An 18818-nucleotide genomic window follows, 5' to 3' on the forward strand; every position below is an offset into this window, starting at 1 on the left:
AGTATATTTTTTTACGTACTCTTGTTTACTATGTTCCTTTCCTTAATTCCTCTCATTCCCTTTTTATTTCTTTATTTATTTACTATTCCATTGTAAAGATTTGTTAAAATTTGTTTATCTGTTGATGATCACTTATTTTGTTTCCCATTTTTGACTGTTATGAATAAATCTGCTATGAACATCTGCAGACAAGTCAGTGTGGACATACACTTTCATTTCTCGTAGGTAAATACCTAGGAGAATTCTCCATCACATAGTAAGTATATGCTTAACTCTAAAGGAACTGCCAAACTGCTTTCAAAAATTGTTATATCCTTTTACACTGCTATTAGTAATGCATGAGAGTTCCATATCCTTGCCAATACTTGTTATTTTCAGTCTGTCTTTTAAATGTTAGCCATTTGAGTGAAAGTGCATTGGTATCATATTGTGGCATTAATTTACATTTCCCTCTTTGTGAATGATGGTGAGTATCTTTTAATGAGCTTATTTATCATTTATATGACTCCTTTGTGAAGTATCTGTTCAAACTGTTTGCCAGTTTCCAATGTGACTGTTTGTAACCTTATTGACTTATAAAAGTTTTTCATATATTTTTGATCTGAGTCCTTTGCCAAATATATGAATTCCTGGAGTAACCCTTTTTCTGAAGTTTATTTTTCACATACTATTGTTTACTTAAGTGTTCCTTTTCTTACAGCATTTACTTCCTACCATGATCAAGTTAAAAATGGGGAAGGGCAAGATCAGTGAACAAAGTTAGCCAAAACTCCAATTTGAGTATGTTGTCATAGATTTTTGTACGCTGTCTTATAGTTAATTGTGTATCCATCCCCCTAACTAAATTGAGTTACTTGAGAGTAAGTTTGATAAATTAAAAAAAAAATGTCTTCAGGCAGACCTCCTCCTGTCATCCCTTTCTTACCAGTTCGGAGAAGAAAGCAGTTCACTCACCAGCAGTCATTAAGCAATTAGAACTTGGACTTCAACCCAAACTTAATGACTCACCAGCAGTCATTAAGCAATTAGAACTTAAGATGATTCCTGCCATAAAACAAGTTCTACCATATGAAGTTTTTTAACATCTCTATTGGAGTATAATTGCTTTACAATGGTGTGTTAATTTCTGCTTTATAACAAAGTGATTCAGTTATACATATACATATATCCCCATATCTCTTCCCTCTTGCATCTCCCTCCCTCCCACCCTCCCTATCCCACCCCTCTAGATGGTCACAAAGCACTGAGCTGATCTCCCTGTGCTATGCGGCTGCTTCCCACTAGCTATCTATTTTACGTTTGGTAGTGTATCTATGTCCATGCCACTCTCCCACTTTGTCCCAGCTTACCATTCCCCCTCCCAATATCCTCAAGTCCATTCTCTAGTAGGTCTGCGTCTTTATTCCCATCTTGCCCCTAGGTTCTTCATGACCATTTTTTTTTTAGATTCCATATATATGTGTTAGCATATGGTATTTGTTTTTCTCTTTATGACTTACTTCACTCTGTATGACAGACTCTAGGTCCATCCACCTCACTACAAATAACTCAATTTCATTGCTTTTTATTGCTGAGTAATATTCCACTGTATATATGCACCACATCTTCTTTATCAATTCATCTGCTGATGGACACCTAGGTTGCTTCCATGTCCTGGCTATTGTAAATAGAGCTGCAATGAACATTGTGGTACATGACACTTTTTGAATTATGGTTTTCTCAGGGTATATGCCCAGTAGTGGGATTGCTGGGTCGTAGGGTAGTTCTATTTTTAGTTTTCTAAGGAGCCTCCATACTGTTCTCCATAGTGGCTGTATCAATTTACATTTCCACCAACAGTGCAAGAAGGTTCCCTTTTCTCCACACCCTCTCCAGCATTTATTGTTTCTAGATTTTTTGGTGATGGCCATTCTGACCAGTGTGAGATGATATTTCATTGTAGTTTTGATTTGCATTTCTCTAATGATTAATGATGTTGAGCATTCTTTCATGTGTTTGTTGGCAATTTGTATATCTCCTTTGGAGAAATGTCTGTTTAGGTCTTCTGCCCAATTTTGGATTGGGTTGTTTGTTTTTTAGATATTGAGCTGCATGAGCTGCTTGTAAATTTTGGAGATTAATCCTTTGTCAGTTGCTTCATTTGCAAATATTTTCTCCCATTCTGAGGGTTGTCTTTTGGTCTTGTTTATGGTTTCCTTTGCTGTGCAAAAGCTTTGAAGTTTCATTAGGTCTCATTTGTTTATTTTTGTTTTTGTTTCCATATCTCTAGGAGGTGGGTCAAAAAGTATCTTGCTGTGATTTATGTCATGGAGTGTTCTGCCTATGTTTTCCTCTAAGAGTTTAATAGTGTCTGGCCTTACATTTAGGTCTTTAATCCATTTTGAGTTTATTTTTGTGTATTGTGTTAGGGAGTGTTCTAATTTCATTCTTTTACATGTAGCTGTCCAGTTTTCCCAGCACCACTTATTGAAGAGGCTGTCTTTCCTCCACTGTATATATAGTCTTGCCTCCTTTATCAAAGATAAGGTGACCATGGCTGTCTATCAGTCATCGCTGCAAAAATGTTGGGTAACAGAAATTGGCTTAAAAAAAGCCGTATTTTCAAGGAGACACTTGGCCACCTCTTAGGGGAAACCTCTCAACATAAATTATTGTGATTTAAAAAATCCTTCTACACTACCAAACGTAAGGTAGATAGCTAGTGGGAAGCAGCCGCATTGCACAGGGATATCAGCTCATTGCTTTGTGACCGCCTGGAGGGGTGGGATAGGGAGGGTGGGAGGGAGGAAGATGCAGGAGGGAAGATATATGGGAGCGTATGTGTATGTGTGGCTGATTCACTCTGTTATAAGGCAGAAACTAGCACACCATTGTAAAGCAACTATACCCCAATAAAGATGTTAAAAAAAATCCTTCTGGCTTTCTGCATATCACTAAACAAGATATTTAAATTTGATATTGTATTCAAAGCATCTAGTAGCCATTTCAATATATAGTGATAATGGTGGTGATGGTGATAATAATTATTACCAATTGAACTATTTATATTTATACCATCTGATTAGAGAAAAGAGATTCTAGAACTCAATTGGATATGTTAAACTTAATGGTAATGCAAACTATATTTATAGCATTTATAGTTATTAAACTATATTTAACAACTCACATGTAGTCAATTTGCTTCTCTGAAATGTCAAAGACAATTTTTTCAAATAGCTATTAAATTGATATATACATAAGAAAGGAATTTGCTTTTGAACCCACAACTTTGTAAGAAAGTGTTCTGAAAATTACTCTTCGTCCCAATAATAACAATAATCCACTGCAAATTATGGCCCCATATCACCCAAAACTGCAAAGCTAGAGAACGTAATGCAATGGGAAGAGGGTTGAGATTTCTGTTTGTGACAAAAGTAAATGCTTTAGCACTACAATAGCAATTGGAATATTTCTTAAAAGCTAGTGAATATGAACTGGCTATTACTTTCTACACTGTGCCAACTGGCAAAATAACATGATTTCCAGGAGAAATAGGCTGGTAGAATTGAATAGGCTTCCTGCAGGCCATTGCACCTGTATTGTATTACAAGGATTGATATCATGTTGCCTTCCAAATATTCTCATCTAAACAGTTACAAAGAAACCCAACAATTTCTTCCACACCTAATTCAAGACATACCAAGAGGGAAAGTATTTAAATTATCTCAGTGAGACTTTGCATATCCTCTGTGATACTTCACCCACACCCTTCCCTCCATGCCTCAAACACTAAACAGGATTTTAAAAACAAGCTAAATAAAGAATATTATTTTAGTGCAAAGTAAGCTGGATAACAAGGCAGACCAGAGTAAATCAATTTGTTCCGCAAATCATATGATTACAAATAGTTATATGGAACTGTGTGGACCAAAGATGAAGCAGAACGATTGCTTTTTTAGCCTTTTCATTGAGTGTATTGACATTGTAAAGACATAGCCTCAATGGAAGTGTTTTGTTTGTTTTCTAACACTGGAGCCTAATATATGGTATGTAGTCAACAAATTATAGCTATTGTTATTAATAAAGTGACATTTAAGAGATTTATGGTAGCTATCTGTATAAATCCCAAAGCTTCATTTATCCTAGTCTCCAGTCCAGATCTTAGAAAGACTCCATTTAATCATTCAAAAGAAACTTTCTTAATGCCTCATATGTGCTAGAAAATAAACTGGGCACTGGGGAAGACATAATGATATAATTTGTCCATTCAAGGAAATCAGTCTATTATAATCTCCCATTCACTTTTCTAAGAACAATACTAGGGTCAAGCATTATGCTATGGGGACAGTAGGTGGGGGTCATGAGAAAGAAGGGGAGGTTTTCTAGAGGAGGTAATAGGGATATGATGAGGAGTTTTATGTAAAAGAAAATAATATTTGTGTTTCAGGAAGATCACTCCATTAGCACTATGCGGTATTAATTGGTGAGGGTTATACTACAGGCAGGAACGGGTATTGCAAAGCTTCAGAAAAGAGATGGTGTTGACCTGGTCTAAAGAATTGGCTCTGGGAATGTATATAAAGGGATAAAAAAGGAAAAAAATATTCAGGAGGCAGAATTAAAGGATTTTAATTAGTTGGATGCACAGAATTTGGGAGTGACTTCTTAGTTTCTGACATGTGGACTTCAGAAATTTTACCCTGAGCTAGTCCTATATCACATCTAATCCAAGATTATTTCTTTGAACAGGGCACACTTGGGAGTCATGCAAATGTCAATCTTAATGTAGGGAAAACACCCATCTTCCTTTACTGACCAATTAAATAACATTCATAAATAGGTTCAGGTAAATTGAGATCGTTTCCCTTTTGGACGTTGTACAATATAACCTCTTCCATTTTGGTGTATTATAGGCATCTGCTTATTTGGTCTGATTTTTGTCTGGAATTTACTTTAGTTTCTAGGAGGATTAATTTTTCCAATATTTTGAGATTTGATGCTCAAGGCTACCCCCTTTCCCACCTCCATATATAATTAAGAAATTTGGGATCAGAAGGATGTGTTAATAATTTGTTAGAAAACGGCCCTTTCACCATCCTGCCTATTAGCACTCACTTAATTTCCTGTTTTATTCTTGGAATAATTACATCTCTCATGGAAGCATAAGTGGAGGGAAGCATGAAGAAGCATGAAGAAATATACATTATATATATAAATATATTTAATAAATATATTAAAATGTATTTAATAATATTAGCTCCTTCCCTAGTAAAGATACCATTAGTGCTACCAATGCAGCTTCAGGTAAATTTTTTAAAAAAATAGAATATTTTATAGTATTAAGTGTGGGCTTAATATGTGACAAAACATATGCACTGTTCACTGCTCAGTGAAAACTTACGGGGCCTCTTTGTATCACTAAAGGACAAGTCATGATTATGAGCTTAAATTAGTAGTGCTTGTTAATTAGTGGCATTTCTAAAACAAACAGTGAAAATGCTGAGTATAGAAAAAATTGTGAACAGCAGCCTTGGGGGAGACTCGGTTCATGGGAGGATGGTTATAGCAAAGCAGAGCAATCAACTTCAAGCTGGGAGAGAAATGAATTCCTAGGTGTGATAGAAAGGTTGTCATGGTCTCTATTGGAATGCCACAAAAAAATCTCTGTCCCTTCAAAGGACCATTCCAGTCTGGATATTCTTTGTATCTAAGGTTCTAGAACGGGGCAAACTTTAGAAATAAAGCTGACACATTTCAACATTTTGTGAGGCCTTATAACTACCCCATGACATGCAGAATATCTGTACCCCAGTTTTATAGATGAGAAAACTAAAATGAAAAACAGGTTAAATCCAAGGTCTTACAGCTAGTAACTACTATAATAAGGTGGTCTGACTTTCAAGACTGTGTTCTTAAGCACTACATCACACTGCATAAGATGACAGGGAGAAGTTTTATATTTACGCCAGCATTTAGGAGTGATCCTCTCAGTTTTAAACATGATATGAGGAAAAGGGGAGAGAGGTGATTTCACTCTAAGTTACGTTTCAGTGGTCTAAACTGAGGCATTTGTTAATCCACTCAATAAGCAACTTCTGGATGCTACTCTGTACCAGTTGCAGGGGGAAATTTGAGAAGACAAACTTTTACAGAGCATACCATTTATCAGGTAAGATAAGATAGGACTTATCATTTTCTACCTTTTACTCTAGTCTTATTCTCCCTTTCTGATGTACATAAATTAAGGGTTGAAGAGGATCTGAACATGTGGAGAAGAGACCTTGGGTATGGTATTGCAGAGAACACAGCCAGAGGAAAGTTTTTAAAAGCCTGAAACAGTAAAGTGTATAGAGCGCAGTGGAAGTATTAGTAATAGTGAACAATTTTTTTTTTTTTTTTTTTGCGGTACGTGGGCCTCTCACTGCCGTGGCCTCTCCCATTGCGGAGCACAGGCTCCGGATGCGCAGGCTCAGTGGCCATGGCTCATGGGCCCAGTCGCTCCGCAGCATGTGGGATCTTCCCAGACCGGGGCACGAACCCGTGTCCCCTGCATCAGCAGGCAGACTCTCAACCACTGCGCCACCAGGGAAGCCCAGTAATAGTGAACATTTTGGTTTGTATGACCTATGAGATTTAAAGGTGGACCACATGGAGTGAAATATAAACTATCTGAAGCAACTTTGCCAGAGTTCTGGAAAACAAAGTTTTACTGCCACCAGGTAAACGCCCAATCAAGAAAAAGCCATCTTTAAAATGGAAAGAAATTTTGTGAAATTTTCACTTGCCCTTTCCCCACCCCCTCCCTGGCATGGCAGTGATTTTGGTCTTGAAGCTCCACCAGCCTGGTTCTCCATTCCCTCCCTAGAACTGAGTCAGCAAAGCAGACTTAACTTGCAAATTATTCTGTGTATCTATTCTAACCTATCTGAGGGATACCTTAAAGATTGATGTGAAGTGCTTGACTCTGTTTTGCCTACCTCAGAACTCAGACAGGAAAAGCAGTGAGCACTGCCCACGAAAACTTCAAGGTGAACTATAGGCCTCCGGATGCTTGGAACAAGGGATTATTGGTGAATATATAATACAGACCATTCAAGGCATGGAGGAGAAGATGGGGTGAGACTCTTTGGGAAATTAGAACAATCAAAAGCAGCAGTGTACAACAGGAAATTGAGAAAGCCACATACATGCTCAGATACTACACACACTCAGAAAAGACCTGAGAAGGCCTTAAGCTTTCACCTTGTGCGGATCCATAGGCCCAGAGCAAGCCTAGGTAAGTGCTAAAAGAGTGCACCAGCACAGAGCCAATCTACAAAGACTGGAAGAGGTTGTTTCTTCTTCTTTTTGTTTGTCTCCTTACTTTTTGGTTTAAATTGTGATGTATTATTTGTTTAGTCTCCTGCCATTCAAGGAAATTTCTGTCAAAAGATTAGCTGAATAGGAGCTAAAGGAAGAGACTTCAGAGATCACATACAACAAGAAATAGTTTTGCAAAATAGTTTGGAAAAGTCACAAAACAAATGAACTACTGCTTTCAACAATCAAAACAAAACAGTAAACACTGGGGAAGGGGGGGATTTGATTTCCAGAGTTATCCATTAAAATAATCAAATATCCAATTTTCAACAAAAATCATAAGCCATACAGAGAAATAAAAAAATACGGTTCAATTAAAGGAGCAAAATAAATTGACAGAAATCATCCCATTTCAGTCACTCCTCAATATTTACTTTTTGAATGAATAAATGACTTGAGTAAATAAAATATGAAATTAAAATCAACAATAAATAACTAACTATGATGACTACCATACCACAAACACAACACATGGAAATTTGGAAACCAGAGTAAAACAGATGGTTTTTGTTGGAAAGTGTATTCTATTAAAAATCATCAACTGAAGAAGGTTTTCACACCTTTCAATTGTATCTATATTAACCAGTCTGCTATGGTTTTCTAAGAGCTAACACATTGCCCTTGCAACATTTTAAGTGCCAATAGATTCCAAGAGTGATTTCTGTCAAAGTTTTAAGAGGCAGAAAATCCCAATGCAATTAAACTTTAAGAGAACAGAGAAAAATAAGAAAAGCGTCCAAATTATATTTTTATTTTTATCCATATCTATAAAATATAGAATTAAAAGGAGAGACTAATTTGCAATATGCATATTGATGCAGAAATCATGAATAAAAGCAAATATAATTCAAAAATTGTAGTGAAGTAATAATTCACCAAAACCAAGTGATTTTCTTTGCATTATAGTGATATAGAAATGGCTCAATGTTAGAAAATAGATTAATTCACCATGTTAAGGATAAAGAATGGAAAAGCACACTTATTTCAGTAAATTCTAAAGAGTCATTCAATAAGAGCTAAACTTCATTCATGAGTAGAATGGAAAAAAAGAGAAAGAGAGGAAGGAAGGCAGGCAGGAAGGAGGCAGGCAAGCAGATAAAAGGAAGAATATGTCTAGTAAATAGTAAAATAGTAATAGATGTATATTTTGATTATATATTTGTACTTATAGACACACATATATATGCAGACGTAAATAATACATAGTTATATACATATGTATATATCATACTTAATGGTGAAGGACTAGAATTGCTTTTACTAAAGACCAGCATTAGGCAGGAGGACTATTAACATTATTATTACACTCATCCCTCAGTATCCAGGAGGGATTAGCTCCAGGACTCCTGCAGACACCAAAACCCATGGATGCAGAAGTCCCTTATATAAATTGGCATAATATTTGCATATAACCTAAGCACATCCTCCTGTGTACATTAAGTCACACATAAATTTAATGAATTGAATGCTATGTAAATAGTTGTAAATACAATGTAAATGCTATGTAAATAGATGCCAGTATGGGGCAAATTCAAGTTTTGCTTCTTGAAGCTTTCTGGAATTTTTTTTTAATATTTCTGATCCATGGTTGGTTGAATCCACAGATGTGGAACATACAGATACAGAGGGCTAACTATACTTAAATGTTTCCTGGAACTTTGGCTAATTATTCAAGAAAAGAAATAAGTGACACAAATGTAATAAGAGAATAGATCAGATATGACAATCTATAATTGTGTAATTGTGTTCTTGGGCTACACAACTATTATGGACTGAACTGTGTTCCCTCAAAACTCATATATTCAATCCCTAACTCCCACCCCATACGACTGTATTTGGGCACTGTGACTTTAAAGATGTAATTAAGGTTAAATGAGGTCAGAAGGGTGGGGTCCTAATCCAACCTGACTGATGTCTTTATAAGAAAAGGAAGAGAAACCAGGATAAGGGTGAGGTTTAGGATGTGTAAGTTTAGGCATTTTGCCAAATTTGTAGATTTCTGTATTTTATCAAATTTATCAAACTTTTAAAAGATTTTTTCAAAAATTCTTTCTGCCCCTTGGTCTCTTCTCCTCTTGGACTCCCATAATTTGAATATTAGTAAATTTGATGGTGTCCCACAGGTCTGACAGAGTGGTACATTTGTTACAACTGATGAACATACACTGAAACCTGATAATCACCCAAAGTTAACCTTAGGAACCTCTATTGGTGTTGTAAATTCTATGGGTTCAGACAAATGTATAATGGCATGTATTGGCCATTACAGTATCATACAAGGTAGCGTCACTGCTCTAAGAACCTTCTGTGCTCCATCTGTTTATCCATCACAACCCCTTAACCCATGGCAATAATGGATCTTTTTACTGTCTCCATATTTCTGCCTTTTCCAGAATGTCATATAGTTGGAATGATATAGTATGTAAACTTTTCAGATTTGTTTGTTTCATGTAGTAATACACAATAAAGGTTCCCGTATCTTTTCATGGCTTAAAACCTCATTTCTCTTTAGTGCTGAATAATATTCCATTGTCTAGATGTGTGAGAGTTTATTATTCATTCACCTACTGAAGGACATCTTGGTTGCTTCCATGTTTTGACAATCATCAACAAAGCTGCTGTAAACATCCATGTGAAGGTTTCTGTGTAGACATATGTTTTCAACTCCTTTGGGTAAATACCAATGAACATGATTGCTGGATTTTATGGTAAAAGTATGTTTAGTTTTGTAATAAACTACAAAACTGTCTTCAAAGTGACTCTATCATTTTGCATTCCTAGCAGCAATGAATGAGAATTCCTGTCAGTCCACATCCTTGCCAGAATTTGGTGTTGGCCATCTGGATTTTGTCCATTCTCATAGGTGTGTAATGGTTGTTTTAATTTGTACTTTTGTGATGACCTATGATGTGGAACATCTCCACATATGCTTATTTGCCATCTGTATATCTTGTCTGGTGAGGTGTCTTTTAAGATATTTGGCCCTTTTTTTTTTTGTTTTTGCGGTACGCGGGCCTCTCACTGTTTGCGGCCTCTCCCATTGCGGAGCACAGGCTTCGGACGCGCAGGCTCAGCAGCCATGGCTCATGGGCCCAGCCGCTCCGCAGCATGTGGGATCTTCCTGGACCGGGGCAGGAACCTGTGCCCCCTGCATCGGCAGGCGGACACTCAACCACTGCACCACCAGGGAAGCCCCGGCCCATTTTTTAAAATGGGTTGTTTGTTATCTTATCATTGAGCTTTTAGAGTTTTGTTTGTTTATTTTAAGTAACAGTCCTTTATCAGATGTATCATTTGCAATTATTTTCTCCTAGTCTGTGGCTTTCTTTCTCATTCTTTTGACTTGTCTTTCACAGAGCAAAAGTTTTTAATTTTAATGATGTCCAGCTTATCAATCATTTCTTTCATAGATCATGCCTTCGGTGTTGTACCTAGAAAAGTCATCAACATACTTATATAGGTTTTATCCTATGTTTTTTTCAGGAGTTTGATATTTTGTTTTCAATTTAAGTGTATGATCCATTTTGATCTAATGTTTGTGAAGGGTGTAAGGTCTCTGTCTGGATTCCTTATATTACATGTGGATGTACAGCTGTTCCAGCACCATTTGTTGAAAAGGATATCTTTGCTCCACTGCATTGCCTTTGTTATTTCATCAAATGTGTCTATGTCTGGGCTCTCTATTCTGTTCCATTGAACCATTTTTCTGTTATTTCACCAATACCACACTGTCTTGATTCCTGTAGCTTTATAGTAAGACTTGAGGTCAGGTAGTGTCAGTCTTCCACCTTTGTTATTCTCCTTCAATATTGTGTTTACTATGGTGGGTCTTTTGCTTTTCCATATAAATATTAGAATGAGTTTGTATGTATCCACAAAATAACTTGACTTTGGGATTACGTTGCATACGTCAAGTTGGGAAGACGTGACATCTTTACCTTATTGAATCTTCCTATCCATTAAAATGCAGTCTCTCCCCATTATTTTAGTTCTTTGATTCTGTTCATCAGAGACTGGTAGTTTTCCTCATATAGGTATTGTATACATTTTTGTTAGATTTATACTTAAGTATTTCCTTTTTGGGGTGCTAATGTAACTCGTATTGTGTTTTTAATTTCAAATTCCATTTTTCATTGCTGGAATATATGAAAACTAGTTACTTTGGATTATTAACCAGATATCCTGCAACCTTGCTATAATTGCTAATTAATTCCAGGAGTTTTTTGTTGATTCTTTTGAATTTTCTACAAGCTCATGATTTTTTTCAAAGTGATCTTCTCTCATATTTTCATTTTTTTCTCTGCCATGTGTTCTAATTCCCGAGTACTAGTTTCCAATTCATAAATTATTTTTTCACCTTTGTCAAGTATACAGCTAGTTCCATTTATTGTCTTTTTTTTTTAATGACCGTAGAAGGCTGGCCACTCAAGATGGCAGAGTAAGAACACATGGAGCTCACCTCCTCCCACAAACACATCAAAAATACATTTACAGGTGGAACAAGTCTCACTGAAAAATAACTGGAAACTGGCAGAAAGACTCCTACACAATCAAGACTGTTGGAAAAATCCATATGTAATTGTGTAGGAAGGGAAGAAAAGCGATCAGGTTGGGACCGGTGCTCCTGGGATGGGACTCAGAGGAAAAGAGAGGCTACATGGGTGGACAGCTGCCATGGGGAGTGAGCGAGTGAAGCCACAGACTCAGCATCCCAGTCCTGGGCTCCTAATGGGGCCGACAAGCCCTGTGGCTGGTTGGAAAACTTCTGGGACAAATAGAAGGCTGGGAAAGCCAGGGCTCTGCTCCTGAGGAGCCCACACACCATGGCTCACCATGTGGCAAGGTTGAGAGAGCAGTTGCCAGGTTCCCCCCAAGCATCTCACCACGTGCCCTAGCCCAAGCTGAGTGACTGCTCCAGCCCCCACTCATTCCATACCACAATACAGCACTGGATCTGGGTCAGCCATAACCTGGAAAAAGAGTCACCAAGGAATGCAAAGGTGACTGGTTCCGAGGTAGAGTCCAAGTGGGGTGGCGGTGGCCATTGTTGGTACTTAATCAAGCAGGACTTCAGAAACTGCTCAGACCTCTGACAGTGGCCAGTCCACCACAGCTCACCCCTCAATACACGAAGAGAAACCACAAGGGCCCCGCCTGTCCTGTGGAGTGAATGCACAACAGGGCAGAAGCAACAGAGGCTGAGGACAGTGATCAGCTGTGAGAGACAAATGAAACTTGAAAGCTTTTGCACAGCAAAGGAAACCATAAACAAGACAAAAAGACAACCCTCAGAACGGGAGAAAATATTTTCAAATGAAGCAACTGACAAAGGATTAATCTCCAGAATTTACAAGCAGCTCATGCAGCTCAATATCAAAAAAACAAACAACCCAATCCAAAAATGGGCAGAAGACCTAAATAGACATTTCTCCAAAGATACACAGATTGCCAACAAACACATGAAAAGATGCTCAACATCATTAATCATTAGAAAAAGCAAAACTACAATGAGGTATCACCTCACACCAGTCAGAATGGACATCATCAGAAAATCTACAAACAGCAAATACTGGAGAGGGTGTGGAGAAAAGGGAAACCCTCTTGCACTGTTGGTGGGAATGTAAATTGATACAGCCACTATGGAGAACAGCATGAAGGTGCCTTAGAAAACTAAAAATAGAACTACCATACGACCCAGCAATCCCACTACTGGGCATATACCCTGAGAAAACCATAATTCAAAAAGAGTCACATACCACAATGTTCATTGCAGCTCTATTTACAATAGCCAGGACATGGAAGCAACCTAAGTGTCCATTGACAGATGAATGGATAAAGAAGATGCGGCACATATATACAATGGAATATTACTCAGCCATAAAAAGAAGTGAAATTGAGTTATTTGTAGTGAGATGGCTGGACCTAGAGTCTGTCATACAGAGTGAAGTACGTCAGAAAGAGAAAAACAAATACCATATGCTAACACATATATATGGAATCTAAAAACATCATTCTGAAGAACCTAGCAGCAGGACAGGAATAAAGACACAGAGGTAGAGAATGGACTTGAGGACACGGGGAGGGGCAAGGGTAAGCTGGGACGAAGTGAGAGAGTGGCATGGACATATATACACTACCAAATGTAAAATAGATAGCTAGTGGGAAGCAGCCACATAGCACAGGGAGATCAGTTTGGTGCTTTGTGACCACCTAGAGGGGTGGGATAGAGAGGGTGAGGGACATGTAAGAGGGAGGGTATATGGGGATATATGTATACGTATAGCTGATTCACTTTGTTATACAGCAGAAGCTAACACAACAATATAAAGCAATTATACTCCAATAAAGATGTTAAAAAATAAATGAATAAATAAAAACAATCTGCCACATAAAGTGTTCAAAACATTGGTAATAGAAATGTTGACTGAATGAGGAAACAGCATTGATGTACACAGTGAACATTTTAACAAGGAACTAGAAAGTATGAAAAAGACCCAATCAGAAATGGAGAAATCAATAGCTGAAATGAGAAACACGCTAGAAGAAATGAGCAGCAGACTAAGTAATACAGAAAAAATGCATAAGTGATTTGGAAGACAGAACAGTAGAAATCATCCAATTAGAACAGCAGAAAGAAAAACAAGTTTTAAAAAATGAAAGCAATTTAAGAGATCTCTGATATAACATTAAGTGTTCCAACATTCACATTATAGGGGTTCCAGAAGAAGAGAGAGAAGGGGATTGAAAATGTTTTTGAAGAAATCATGGCTGACTACTTTCCAAACCTAAATAAGGAAACAGATATGTAGGTACAGAAAGCACAGAGGGTCCCAAACAAGCTGAACGAACCCAAACAGACACACACCAAGACATATCATAATTAAAAGGAAAAAGTAAAAATAAAGAGAGAATTCTAAAGGCTGCAAAAGAAAACTAAGAAATAAGAAAAATCTCAAATAAACAACGTAACCTACAATCTGAAGGAATCAGAAAGGAAAGAACAAATAAAGCCCAAAGTCAGCAAAAGGAAAGAAATAATAAAGATCAGAGAGGAAATAAATAAAATAAAGATTAAAAAAAACACTCAACAGAAAAGATCAAAGAAACCAAGATTGGTTTTTTTTTAAAAAGATAAACAAAATTGAAAATCCTTTAGCCAGGCTCACCAAGAAGTAGGTGAGAAATTGAGTGATTTGTAGTGAGGTGGCTGGACCTAGAGTCTGTCATACAGAGTGAAGTAAGTCAGAAAGAGAAAAACAAATACCGTATGCTAACATATATATATGGAATCTAAGAAAAAAAAAAAGGCCATACTACCCAAAGCAATCCATAGATTTAATGCAATCCATAGATTTAATGCAATCCCTATCAAAACATCCATGACGTTTTTCACAGAACTAGGACAAATAATTGTAAAATTCATATGGATTCAAAAAAGATGCTGAATTGCCCAAGGAATTTTGAGAAAAAAGAACAAAGCTGAAGGTATCACCTGCCCAGACTTCAGACTATACTACAAAGCTATAGTAATCAAAACAGCTTGTTATTAGCACAAAAACAGATACCTAGATCAACGGAACAGAATAGAGTCCAGAAATAAACCCACATACCTATGGTCACTTAATCTGCAACAAAGGAGGCAAGAATATACAATGGAGAAAAGATAGTCTCTTCAACAAGTGGTGCTGGGAAAACTGGACAGCCACATGTAAAAGAATGAAATGAGAACACTCCCTCACACCATACACAAAAATAAATTCAAAATTGTTTAAAGACCTAAATGTTAAGACCTGAAACCATAAAACTCCTAGAAGAGAACATAGGCAGAACACTCTTTGACATAAACTGTAACAATATTTTCTTGGCTCAGTCACGCAAGACAAAAGAAATAAAAGCAAAAATAAATAAATGGGACCTAATTAAACTTATAAGCTTTTTCACAGCAAAGGAAAACACCATCAAAATGAAAAGAACCTACAGAATGAGAGAAAATATTTGCAAATGATGCAACCAACAAGGGATTAATTTCCAAAATATACAAACAGCTCATAAAACTCAATAACAAAAAATCAAACAACCCAATCAAAAAGTGGGCAGAAGACCTAAATGGACACTTCTCCAAAGAAAACATACAGATAGCTAATAGGCACATGAAATGATGCTCAGCATCCCTAATTTTCAGAGAAATGCACACCAAAACAATGAGATGTATCATCTCACACCTGTCAGGATAGCTAACATTAAAAAGTCTACAAATAAGAAATGTTGGTGAGGATGTGGAGAAATGGGAACCCTTGTACATTGTTGGTGGGAATTTAAATTGGTGCAGCCGCTATGGAAAACAGTATGGAAAGTCCTCAAAAAATGAAAAGTAGTACTACCATATAATCCAGCAATTCTGCTCCTGGATATATATCCAGAAAATACAAAAACACTAACTCAAAAAGATAATGCACCACAATGATCCTAACAGCACTATGTACAATAGCAATGATAATGGAAGCAACCAAAGTGCCTATCAATAGATGAATGTATAAAGAAGATGTGGTATATATACAATGAAATATTACTCAGTCATAAAAAGGAATAAAACTCTGCCATTTGCAGCAAGGTGGATAGACCTAGAGAATACTATGCTTAGTCAAGTAGGTCAGACGGAGAAAGACAAATACTGTTTGATATCACATATACGTGGAATCTAAAAAAATAATACAAAGGACTTAATATGCAAAACAGAAACAGACTCACAAATATAGAAAACAAACAAGTGGTTACCAAAGGGGAGAGGGAATGGGGGAGGGGCCAATTACGGGTATGGGATTAAGAGATATAAAGCAGTATGTACAAACTAGATAAACAACAAGTATATATTGTATAGCACAGGGAATTATAGCCATTATCTTGTAATAAATGTTAATGGAGTATAATCTGCAAAAATTCTGAATCACAATGCTGCACATGTGAAACTAATATAATAGTGTAAATCAACTATATTTCAATTAAAAAACAAATCAAATTAAAAAAATTTTAAATTAACAATAAATGACTATATATTTCCTTTATTGAGGTTCCAATTACTTATTTTTTATGTACATCTGTTTATGATTCATAATTGCATGCTTTTATTTAATAACTTAATTTTTTGTTTTTGTATTTTATTTCTTCCTTTATGTCTTAGATCTGGGAGTTAGCAAACGTTTTTTTTTTTTTTGTAAAGGACCAAATAATAAATATGTGAGGCTTAAAGGGATATGTTCTCTACTGCAAATATTTAAATCTACCTTTATAATGTGAAAGCAATTATATATAATAGGTAAAAAATTTTGGTTACGTCTCAATTAAAACTTTATTTGAAGGCACTAAAATTTGAAATTCATATAAGTGTCACAAAATATTATTTTTATTTTGATTTTTTTTGAACATTTAAAAATGTATAAATCATCTTTAGTTTGCTGGCTGTATAAAACATATAGTGAGTTATAGTTTAACCCATCTTAGATGATATTAAACATATTACTTGGTATAATTTGAATTTGCTCAATTATTTGAACTTTGTTTGCTGTAAATTTATTTCTCAACTTTTGAGTAGTTGTATTTCTTTTTTAGTGTTATCTGTTCTCCTATATTTTGACATTTTATTTAGAAGGCTCATCTTGAGTGGAATATTTTTTTGCTTTTTCCCTCCCTCAGAGTGACATCTTACAGTAATGACTTGGGACTCATGAAGCTATGGTGATACACAAGGTATAACAATTCCAATATGTGTCAAACAGTTTTCATCTGACTTTTCAGATTCTCTTAGCCTCATTTGTCTTCAGGGTCTTTGGCCATTCATTCTAGTCCAAGCTGCCAGCGAGTAACCAAATTCAAATGAGAACTGCCTGAATATTCCTCACCTCATTATGCACTAGATCCTTCATTTTCTTTGCTTAGGATTCTTGACACAGAAACATATAAGCACATGCTCCACCGAAGGGTTGGAATTAAAACCTCAGGGGTAAAACTTAAACCAATAGGAGACAGAAGCTGGCATGTAATTCTTTTCACTTTCTCCCCAAGATAGATTTTCCTAAGGAGCAATTATTTGGTCTCTTGCAAGAAGGTTCTGTATGATTGAGAAACTAGTTGAATTTAGTATCAAGTGGTGGCAGGCTTGGTACCTCATCCTGACACAGACATACCTCTTTTTATTGTGCTTCACTTTATTGCATTTTACAGTTATTGTGTTTTTTACAAATTGAAGGTTTGTGGCTACCCTGTGTCAAGCAAGTCTATTGGCACCATTTTTCCAACAGTATTTGCTCACTTTGTGGTATCTCCATGTCACATTTTGGAATTCTCACAATATATCAATTTTTTAATGATTATTGTATTTGTTATGGTGATCTGTGATCAGTAATCTTTAATGTTGCTACTATGACTTGCTGAAGGCTCAGATAATGGTTAGCAGTTTTTAGCAATAAAATACTTTTAAAATTAAGGTATGTACACTGTTTATTAGACATAATGCTATTACACACTTGATAGACTATAATGTAGTGTAAATATAACTTTTATATGCACTGGGAAACCAAAAAATTTGAATGACTCACTTTTTTGCAATATTTTCTTGCAGTGGTATGGAACCCAACCTGCAACATCTCCAATTATGCTGCATTGAATTTTACTTTTTTTTTTACCTTCTAGTCTTATTTTTCTTTTAATTCTGCTCCTAAGATTGTACTCCCTAATTAAAAAAAATCAGCACTCTGCCTGTCGATGTCTTCTGTGGAATCCAGGGTAAGACACAGTCACTAAGCTTGTAGTTGTCTAGTTCAGGTCCTTTTTTCTGTGACTTTTCCTACTTACACCCACCACTCCAGTTATTAAACTTTATAAAAGCTACTGCCCAGTGGCTTTTATAACAGTAACGGAACAACAGTAACAGAATTTTTTTCGGGTTCTTTTCATCATAGGGAGAATACCACTTCAGGTCCCTGATTTCACTCAATGAAACTTTCTGTAGTCCTACCAGCAATATTTTTGTCCTCCACGGTAATTGATCTCTGGGCCACCTCTACCTGCTTCCAGTTGCAAAGCTCAGTAGACCATAATTTTAGCCTTAGCTTACAATTGTGTATTTATTTTCAATTTCTGATCCACAGGAATGGTTGGCTTGTTTTTAAGCATAATTTTTGTTTAAAAAATCATCTTTCACTGCTGCATTTACAGATTAGAGGATCTATGATTGTCCTGAAAATATCTTGCTGAATGAAAATTACTAGAGACATCTGTGTGCCCAAAATATTGACAAAGCTTATAATTTTCTCATGATTGATAAGGTAAAGATTCTAATAAATTTTGAATAATTTTTAAGTTGCAAATTCTCTGAACACAATAAGCTTCTATAATTTTTTGGCTGGATGTCTACAGATAGCTGCCTATCTCTTCCTGAATTCTGACTATTTCTTCATTAAGGACTTACTTTTAAGTTGAAAAGG

The 18818-nt window shown here is 36.2% G+C and overlaps 1 long non-coding RNA gene across 2 annotated transcripts in view; it reads left to right on the plus strand.

The window, feature by feature from the left end:
- LOC137216980 (uncharacterized) overlaps nucleotides 1-18085 on the plus strand; it is a 347516-nt gene extending 329431 nt beyond the window's left edge. For both annotated transcript variants that reach the window (XR_010939964.1, XR_010939965.1), the window contains 2 exons: nucleotides 17029-17082; nucleotides 17954-18085. This is a non-coding gene — a long non-coding RNA (uncharacterized lncRNA). The remainder of the gene's footprint in view (nucleotides 1-17028; nucleotides 17083-17953) is intronic.
- Nucleotides 18086-18818: the final 733 nt, after the last annotated feature.

The sequence above is a fragment of the Pseudorca crassidens genome, chromosome X, assembly GCF_039906515.1.
Source record: "Pseudorca crassidens isolate mPseCra1 chromosome X, mPseCra1.hap1, whole genome shotgun sequence".
NCBI lineage: Eukaryota > Metazoa > Chordata > Mammalia > Artiodactyla > Delphinidae > Pseudorca > Pseudorca crassidens.